General features: G+C 38.4%; 1 long non-coding RNA gene across 1 annotated transcript in view; it reads right to left on the bottom strand.

Moving 5' to 3' along the window:
- Positions 1-57, bottom strand: part of LOC124376544 — a 572-nt gene extending 515 nt beyond the window's left edge. The window contains exon 1 of the long non-coding RNA XR_006923854.1: positions 1-57. This exon is cut by the window's left edge and continues 27 nt beyond it. This is a non-coding gene — a long non-coding RNA (uncharacterized LOC124376544).
- Between the last annotated feature and the right edge of the window lie 9,976 nt (positions 58-10,033).

The following is a 10,033-nucleotide window of genomic DNA, read 5'->3' as shown; positions in this document are numbered from 1 at the left end:
GACGACTGAGCGCTAATTTGCTTCCTTGTGAAGAGCTGTGAGAGAACTCGGTCAGGGACGACTTTGTTGGACTTCCCAGCATTGTTCTGCCTGTCATAGAGAGATTTTTTTCCATCAAACCGCTCCCTCTGTTTGATCCTATCGCTATTATCTCCAAGTACTCACCTTGGTTGGAGGCACTGCCTCAGTCCTGAGAACAAAAGGCCAAAGGGGTCATGGTTTTACAGCTCTTCCAAATATCTCTGCATAACTCACACTTCAGTACGGTCCTTTGTTTATTTACTTTTTTTTTCTCCATATCACACGTGAGCCAGCTTTAATCTCACTGCCCTCATGTCTAAGCAGGAACAAAGAGATCAAAAGGTGGACCGTGTTGCCACAAAAGTGATTAAATACCCATGGAGGGTCCTGCATTCTCTATTCTTCCGGAATATGCTGTTTTTTTTCTTCCTTTTTTCTTTTTTCCTCAGCTGTGGTGCGAAGTGTGTTTTAAGGTCCCGTGGAGAAGGGTAAGCACAGCTGTCAGATCAAACCTGGCTTTTTAAAATGAAAGCCTGATGTTTAATACGAGCCGCACAGCAGGATGGAACTTTCTTATGGTAAATCTGAAATGTACAGGCATTGTGACGACCGAGTCCTTTCTCTCTCTCTCTTATTCTCGCTCTTTACTTTCTTCTCCTTGAGCTCATCACCTGTCCAGAAGTAACTGACCCATTACAACGGCTGGCTCCATCGTTTCCACAGCACCATCTCTGGAATGCCTGCGCATTTTTTCCTATAATCCCCTGTTCAGAGGAGAAATCCAGCTCTGTGATTCATACAAACCTTATTCCAAATGCTACGAATTTTTTTTTTAGGGCAAATACCTGCAAACGTGAAGGGAAATATTTTCGGTTTTTAGAAACGAATACACCGTTAAATCGATATTAAATCAGGTGGTGTCGTATTGATAGCGTAAACCATGCATTTGTACAGTCCCTGAACCTTTTCTTCTATAAATTACTAGATCAATTCAACATTATCAATATTTCACAGTAGTTTTAGAATAGCGACGTGAAATTTTTGAATCTGATTGGTCAAAAGGTGTTGATAAATTTTCTATGACATCAGCTTTTCTATGACATCATCTGTACCATATTGAATTGTATACGATTGTATTTTTTCCATCGCATTGTATTGTATTAAATCAAAATCAGATCACACTACATAGTAATAGGGGTGAATCGCATTACAATCATTAGCTGCTCCATATGTATTTTTAATGTATCGTATCTTTGGCTATGCATAGAGATGCGTATCGGCCTCAATTGTGGAGATGCACATCCTGAATATATAGTAAGGTATAAAGGCATTGAACAGATTCAAATATCATGTCTTTTCACTGAAAGAAAGATTTTCTAGTAAGTATTATTCAATGTGTGTCTTCTGGTAAAGCTGTAACTTTCCATCTTTTTCAGACTCTACAAGTATTCAGGATGGAGAATGTTTTTTAGTAAAATAAGAGGCAGAATTCCTTTTGCTGTCACGAAAGCAGAGGTAGATGGATGTGAGTACTGTGAGTACTGGTTTTGTGTCAAAAGATCAGACAGAGTGATGTAGGTCAAGAACAGAGACAAAAGGTTCAAACTAGACACAATGGAAGCACCAAAAATGTGAGTGAAGTTTGTGTACACAAAGATGATTGAGGGTAAAGCAGGAAATAGGTGCAGTCTATAATCAAGTGAGTGAGGACTATGTACAGTACGAGTCAAAAAATTTGGACAAACCTTCTCCTTCAGTGGTTTGTCTTCGTTCGCATTATTTTCAGCATTGTACATTAATACTGAAGTCTTCATAACTATGAACTAGTTATTATTTATTATTAACTATTTTTGATTCCTCATAGCCACCTTTCGCTTTGATGGCAGCTTTGCACACTTTTGCCATTCTCTCAGTCAGCCTCATCAAGTAGTCACCTGGAATGGTTTATCCAACAAACTTGAGGAGTTCCCAGAGGTATTGAGTGCTTGTTTGATGCATTTCTTTCACTCTCTAGTCCAAATTATCCCAAACCATATCAACTGGATTTAGGTCTGGAGTGGTTCTGGAGTTTATCTGTTGCAGGACTTTACCACTCTCCTTCTTGGATAAATAGCTCTAACATAACCTGTGTTTGAGGTCATTGTCCTGTTGGAAAACAAATTATGATCCTACTAAAGTGCAAACCAAATGGGACTACGTGTAAAAGCCATGCTGGTTAATTGTGCCCACAAATTTGACTAAATCACCAACAATGTCCAACAAAGCAAAGCACCCCCACACTATCACACCTCCTCCTCCATGCTTCACAGTGGAGATCACACACTTAGGAACAGAATGTAACTCTAACAAAGACATGGATGTTAGAACCAAACATCTCAAATTTGGACTAATTAGACCAAAGGACAGTTTTTCAGAAATGTAATGTTTTTTGTTGACCCAAGCAACTCTCATATGCTTGTTGCTTTTCCAAAGTAATGGTTTCTTTGCTGCAATTTAACCTTGAAGTCCTGAACTCTGAGAAGTATTTATCTAAATCACCAGGTTCTGAGGATGGTAATTCGAATAAACTTCTCTGTAGCAGAAATTAGCTCTTGGTCTTCCTTTCCTGGGACAGTCCTCAGAGACTGTTTCATCATAGCGTTTGATGGAACATTGAAAGTTTTTGAGATTTTTTGTATTTACTGACCTGCATTCTTTAAAAAATTGCTGGACCATTTTTCTCTTTAATTTAACAAGTTTTTCTTGCCATAATTTGATTTGTATAGCAGTTGTAGTAGCAATAACGGGGTACTGATGTACAGATCCTTTCCTCCACACAAGAGAGCTGACGATCTAAAGCACATTACATAGGCAAAAAATGTCACACATAAAATTTTGACAGGGCACACCTGTGAATTAAACTACTTGTTTCACAGATGTTCCACACCATTAAATGTAGCTCAAAATGTATAAAAAGTATGATGTATCTTTGAAATGCTGTTACATGAAAAATCTATGAACTTTTATGAATCAATCCATGACTAGTTGACATTAACTACTAAAGTATAAACACTAAACACTAAAGTAGATCTTCACGAGCCTTTTTTATTTTTGCAAACTTTCTAGTCAGGCTCACTAAACATTTCAAAAGAAACTTTGAATGTCTTAGAAAACTTTCAGATGAAAATGCGGGTACTCTTCAAACTCTTCAATGGAGACTTGAACGTGACCAATGGCAAAAAAGGGTTGTGGCATATGTTCTTTCGAGGGCTTTTTACACCAGTAGCACACAGTCTTTAATCCAGCAAGCTTTAAATACATCTTCAAATGTTGTTACTTGCATTAAATCTGGATCATTCAGACCTAATGATGGGCTTTGTGGTGGATCTACAAAATAAATAAAAAAAATTATTAGGCACAAATGCAGAGTCTGTGTAGCCAATCTAATATTGAAGCGTAAATACTAAGGGGACTTCCTAAGGAAAAAAATTTGTTGGATTTGAAGACAAAGCGTAGATTTCATGTAAAAGATTATAGATTTCATGTAAAAGAATCAAAGTAAGCAACAAATTAAGAAAAGAAATGAAAAGAAGAAGAAAAAGAAGTGGAAGAAAAGACATGACTGATGACCGTTCGCATAAAAATAACGTAACTACCACTAATTGCTGTGCAATAATAACACATTAAGGATTTGAACGACCTCCATGTGAACATAGTTTTAGTGACCATATGACTGAATTACCCTATTATTAAAGTTCTCTGGTAGACAACAGTCATCACAGGGGCTCCAGCGGGACTTGGTTTGATGACAAACACATTTCAAATTAATGTTTGTTTCCAATGATGAAAAAAAAAAAACACTGCAGTTTTCTCGTTATTACCCTTCTATTGGTAATAACATGGTAGCAAAGACCAAAGCACAAAGACCTCACATCGTTTATGCCTATCCTCTTTAGATAAGGCTACCTCTGAAAAACTAGTTATTTTATGTAATAACACCTTGGGAACTTTTTTCCGTTAGGTCACGCGATTTTTCTACAGTTACTATTAAAAGTAATTTGGATTTTTAAATGGCTTACTAGAAGTTCCTTTACCTCTATTGGTTTGCGGAGTGGAAAAGAAATTGTCTACCACAAAAAACTTTGCAAATGTTCACACCTATTAATGCAAATGAACAACAGGCCATTGAACAGGCCATTATTATTATTTCCCTTCACAAAGTCAGACAGCAACAAGTAAAGAAATGGAATGGAAAGAAAACGAACAAAAAAAAGTATTGATTTTGTAAATTGATCTTCAGATTTGATTAGAAGTGGTAATAGACATTGGACTTTTAATTGAAAGGTCACAAGTTCAAATCCCAGCACTACCAAGATGCCACTGCTGGGCCCTTGAACAAGGCCCTTTAACGGTCATTTGCTCACTTATAAGTTGCTCTGGATAAACTTGTCAGCCAAAAGTCTTAAAATGATCACATTTTTTAGACAACTGAGCTGTTGAAGGTTAAGGGTCTTGATCAAGGTCCCGTCTGTGGCAGGTTGGTGATGATTTAAACTTCCTTTAACCTTCCAATCAAAAGTCTAACATCTTAACCACAGAGCTACCACTCCAGACACTCCAGGTGCTCTAGATGTTTGTGAAATTTGTAAAGGAGGACAGTAGGACAGAGTAGACAGACCAAAAACTAATTTGAGTATACATACAGGGATAAAGTTATAGAGACAAATCCCTGAGTTCTAAGGTGATGTATAGTTAAAAGTATTGGGACATCTGACTTTTCCAGCCATAGAATAGAGTTTTTTCTCCAAACTGTGACAACAACAGTTAAAGGCACACTCTTGTATAGGATGCCTTTGGATGTGGGAGCATTATAATTTCCCTGCACTTGAACTAGGAGACCCAAACCTGTCCCAGCTTGACAACGCAGAGGCTTTGTGCATCATGAAGATATGCTTTATATGGGTTGAAGTCGAAGATTGTGAGTAGTCTGCTATAGAGTTCTGACATCAACCCTATTAAACGCCTTTGGGATGAATTGGAACTGACATGACGGTAAGAGAGACAGTACCCTTGTGGCTCAATGAGCAAAAATCTCAACAAGCACACTCCAAAATCTAGTGGAAAATCTTCCCAGAAGAGTGGATGATATATTCCCCAATCTTATCTTTGCAGCCATAAGACTTTCTATAACATATCTTTAAGAAATCATAATCAGTTATGTGGACAAGATTAACCTGCTCCAAGCTCATCCGTTTTAGAGCCACTAGTGTCATGAAATGTTTATAGCCACTCAGATAATCAGTCGTAACATGGCAAATTTAATTTGCAGTCAGTAGTAAGGACAGACCCAATGAAAATAAAGAGCTAAGCTGATAAAGCCAGTGATAATAAATTTGAAATGTGTGGTGTGTGTGGTGGTCTGGGGGGAAAAAGCTTACAGTGTGGCTTCTCTCTGTGGCAGAATATTGACAAAAAAAGTAAAGAAAAAATATCTTGTTCTGCTGAAAATGTGTATATTTTTCTTCTTGAAAAATGGACTATTAACAGAATTTTAGATGTGTGGGGATTTAAAGGATACATAAAAAAACCTTAAATGTATAATGTATATGTATATTCTTATACACTTTACATGAAAGTATATTTAGTGTTTTTTGTGTTTAATTAATTTATTTGTTTGTTTGTTTAATATGTTTACATTCTACAAAATAACACCTTTATTTATTATAAAATTATTATTATTTTTTTAATTTGCAAGTATCTAACACACTACACACAACATACTCAGACATGTCAAGGCTTTGCATCTTTTGTGCTTATGCTGTATCACAGGGCACCTGTACATCTAGAGAACAGCTCTATCTGCCTTCTTCTGCATACATGAGCTCACATCTGGTTGACTAGGATCAATGGGAAATGATAACACTTTCACTCCTGGGTTTGCTCTCAAAAACCTTTTTTTTTTGCTTTTCTGTTGTTTGTTTTATTATTTTTTACCCTGTCCTGGCTGTCTTGCTGTAAAGATTAACATTATGGAAGAATTCAGTAAACAAATGTGCTTACAGATGTCTAAAATATTGCTAGCTAAATGTGATTTCCTCATACATTCAGCATCCCAATTGGATGTAGGAGTTCTATATCTATGTGTTATAAAAAATTAATATAAGCCTAGTTAATTTTGTTTGTTATTAGATTGTGAAAAGTTTGTAAAGTTCCTGTAGCACTGTCAGAAATCTCTATCTCTTAGCATCGTGGTTGAGATTTCAGCCTGCACTCTTCAAAATGCAAACAAATCACCATTTTCCAACCCCAGGTCAATAAGTATCAATAGGTTCGCACCATGTTGAGAGTTAATGGAATTCTAGAAGGCAGGCCTGTCCTTACAGTGGAATGTTATGTGTCAGTTTTTGGGCCACAGTGCCAAAGCTAATACCTTGAATTCCATCAATGGTGATATAATGTTTACTCAGTTCCTTGTAAGTATTTGTGAAAGAAAAAAAAGAAATGTGGAATGGAATGCTTAGAAAGCACATCAATTCTATGGTCATGTGTCCACAAACCTTTGTCCATACAGCTAAAGTGTTCAGTGGCAAATAAGCATTTCAAGGAATTTTGTTCTTTCCTGGTGATGAAACATTTCTGTGACATTTCTCTGCAAAGTTGAGTTTGAAATACATAATATTAAGTCATTTTCACTGCAGCCAATAATGTCAATAAGGTTAAGAGGACTTGCTTTTTATTACCTTGGTAAAGCACAGTAATGCTACTGTAATGTTCATGTGATGAAGCCATGTGAGGGCACATTTTCAATTAGTTGTTGATGGTGAAGGTTCGGTTTAGCCTGCCAGACGTGTCTCAGTGGGTCCTGCACACGGTAGAGAAGGGCTACATGATTCAGTTCGGGTCCTCTCCTTCCCGTTTTAACGGGGTTTGTCCCACTCTGGCGAGGCCCGAGCAGGCTCTGGTCTTGGAACAGGAAGTATGCACTCTCCTAAGAAAGGAGGCTATCGAGGTGGTCCCTCCTGTACTCAGAGAGTCCGGCTTCTACAGCCAGTACTTCGTGGTTCTGAAGAAGAATGGGGGGTTGGGTCTGATTCTAGATCTACGCTCCTTGAACCATTTACTTAAGAGGCTCAGGTTCAGGATGCTCACTCTCAAGCAGGCTGTTTCTCAGAACAGGTTCGAGGACTGGTTTGTCATGATAGATCTAAAGGACGCATACTTCCACATATCCATTCTTCCTGTTCACAGGAGGTTCCTGAGGTTTGCTTTTGGGGGCGAAGCATACCATTATTCATTGTAGGGTCTTCCCGCTCACTCCACGGAGTGTGTCGGTCTCTACGGCCTGGTTCGCTGGAGACCCACTGCAACACTGTGGGCTGGTCCACCCCGCTGACCTTTGTCAAGTTCTACGACCTCCCCCTTAGAGCCACTCCCAGCTTCTCAGTCCTGCGCTCTGGATGTGCTCTCACACACTAGGCAAGAAATGGTCAGTGTGGCATGATTAGACACTCATTCCCAAAGTGTTGTGACACAGCTATAGATCCTGAAAGGGAACATCTCTAGGTTATGTATGTAACCTTAGTTCCCTAAGGGAACGAGATGCTGCGTCTCCAAGCCACAATCCCTGCATCCCTGTCGTGCTTCCCTTCCTATTTGCAGAAGCTAGTGTCAGTTTCACTGCATGCGCTTTTTATAGCTTCCTGGTTGTGACGTCACCCCACAGTGATACAGGTTTTCAGGCTCTACATTTGGTTCTCAAGTACTCCCTGACCTATATTCTCATGTTTTTCATTACACATACAGGTCTTCAAGTACACACCAGATAAAAGGCTCAGGATCATCAGTAAACACCATTCTATACACATACAGTACCTCTACATACTGAATGTACCACCTTCACACTCAGGTTCTCAGGCTGTAAGCCCAATTCTTCCATCATGCACACTCAGGTTTTCCAGCACAACCTAATTTCCAATACACACAATCTCTCAGTCTTTTTCCCGACCAAACTTTTCACCAGGCAAAAAAAAAAAAAAAGAAAAAAAAAAGAGAATGCTTTAGAATCTACATAATAAGAGCACAAATAAACAAGGGTTTATTTAATAGACATTTAAAGCTACACATGCGTATAGAAAGTGCAGTTAAATTACGCAATTCAACCCAGATTTGTGTGACAGCATTACATACATGAACAGAAGTCACTTTGCTCTAATTAGCACCATGGCGAGTTTCAATGTCTTTAATTACGCCTATATGTTCAAAAAATGGGAAACTTTATTACCCGAGGACCCCATAAAACAGCTGGGGCAGATCAATAAGATACAAACAAGAATACAAGATACAAACAAGAAGAGTGCACTTATGAAATAAATGTGCATGGTAACAATATTACATTTGTTTTAATCACACGTTGACTATCACATAAAAGAAAAACATAGAAAAAAACAGATTTGCTTGTAGCGGTAGACTAGCTGAAGAACGCCAAACATCTGCTGACCATACAAGCATGCAGAGGTGCGCTCTGCCTGTTAGCAATGAAATACTTAAAGGGATTCTGGTGAGCACGACTTGGTTCTAGTTCTATGGGTTTTTTCACAATAACGAAAATAGGACCTGACGTGCCGACAGATTCTGTTCATTTTCAGTGGGGTTTTCAAAGGTGGAGGCGTCGTCCAAAAACACGAACGTTCAAGCAACTGTTGAATTTCACACTTGGATCACAAAGGCAGCTGTAGTTCTCACTTTAACAAACTTTTATGATAGTGTCGGATCAACTTTAACAGCTTTCAGCAAATAGGCCCTGGGAGTATAATCAAGAAAGCGTTACAAGCTTCAAGCACTTTAACTAACCCTTAACATTTCTAAAAATTGACACAAATTTTATCAAGTCACCAGATGCCACTGTTTAAAAGAACTGGGCATACTTGGCATTTTGTCCTTTAATTAAATTGCCCCTATTTTAAGGGCTTTAATGGAATCTCAAAATGTTCTTATGTACATTTGGACATCGTTCATTTGCCGTACCTGTAAACCAAAAAGAACGTCCTGATTAAAGATGAAGATAAGTGCAGATGAATAGCAGTGCACATGAGCTTATAAGGACATCAAGTCTTTTGCCTGCTCTTGGAGAAACCATGTCAATAATGCCATGGCCAAGTTCTTCAGCATGTGTTTAGTTGATAAAAGGGTCTACTAATGCCCACTGCTGCCGTTCTCTGTTCAGCGTTGAATGCAACACGTCCAAAAGACGTTCCTGAACTCCTGAAGAGGGAGCAGGAGATGTACAGTATAGTATCCTCGTTTCCCAGCCTCCTTCTGCTCTACATACACGGCTCTTCGGCCATCTTGCCAAACACGCGGCAAATATTTACGACAAGTAAGATTAAAACCAATTTGTCAAAACACTTAACTTTGTTAAATGTGTCTTTCCATTTTAGAGAAGAAGTTTCTTCTCATCGGTGTGCCAAAGCTCCTTAGATCCTGTCTGAATCTGATTAGGACAAATGCAGTTTTTCATTTTTCTCTAAGTAGGAAATCCACAACCTGCACTTGCAAAATTGAAGTTTATTCCAAGAATCTGGTTCAAGGAAACATGACCAGTGTGCCCAGAATACCTGTTGCTTATCCCATTTGTCTCTCACCCTAGAAATGGATGATCGGTTTGATACAAAGAGTCTTTGGGTAATTAATTTGCTCACCCATGATATTTAACATACCACTGCAGAGTGTTTCTTTTTATGCCTCGCTGTTAAACAGTCGGATCAGCAGGTGTGAAGTGACATCAAAGCGTAAATATTTAAACTGCTACTGGAAGTAAATGATATGGAAAGTCATCCTGGGAAAAGAGTGCTAAGTGGTGGCAATCTGTCATAACAATATGTTCAGATGTCGCCTTACACTCGCACACAATACCTTTTACTTAGTATTTGTATTATAATGTATATGAGAGCTTTTTAATAGCTCAGTTATAATATTATGGGCCATATTTAGAGTTGAGATTTGCATGTAAGGACTCAAGAGCAAAACTGCATAT

The sequence above is a fragment of the Silurus meridionalis genome, chromosome 23 (assembly GCF_014805685.1).
Source record: "Silurus meridionalis isolate SWU-2019-XX chromosome 23, ASM1480568v1, whole genome shotgun sequence".
Classification (NCBI taxonomy): Eukaryota; Metazoa; Chordata; class Actinopteri; order Siluriformes; family Siluridae; genus Silurus; species Silurus meridionalis.
Note: the sequence above shows the minus strand (reverse complement) of the source record. Positions and strands in the feature narration are given on the sequence as shown.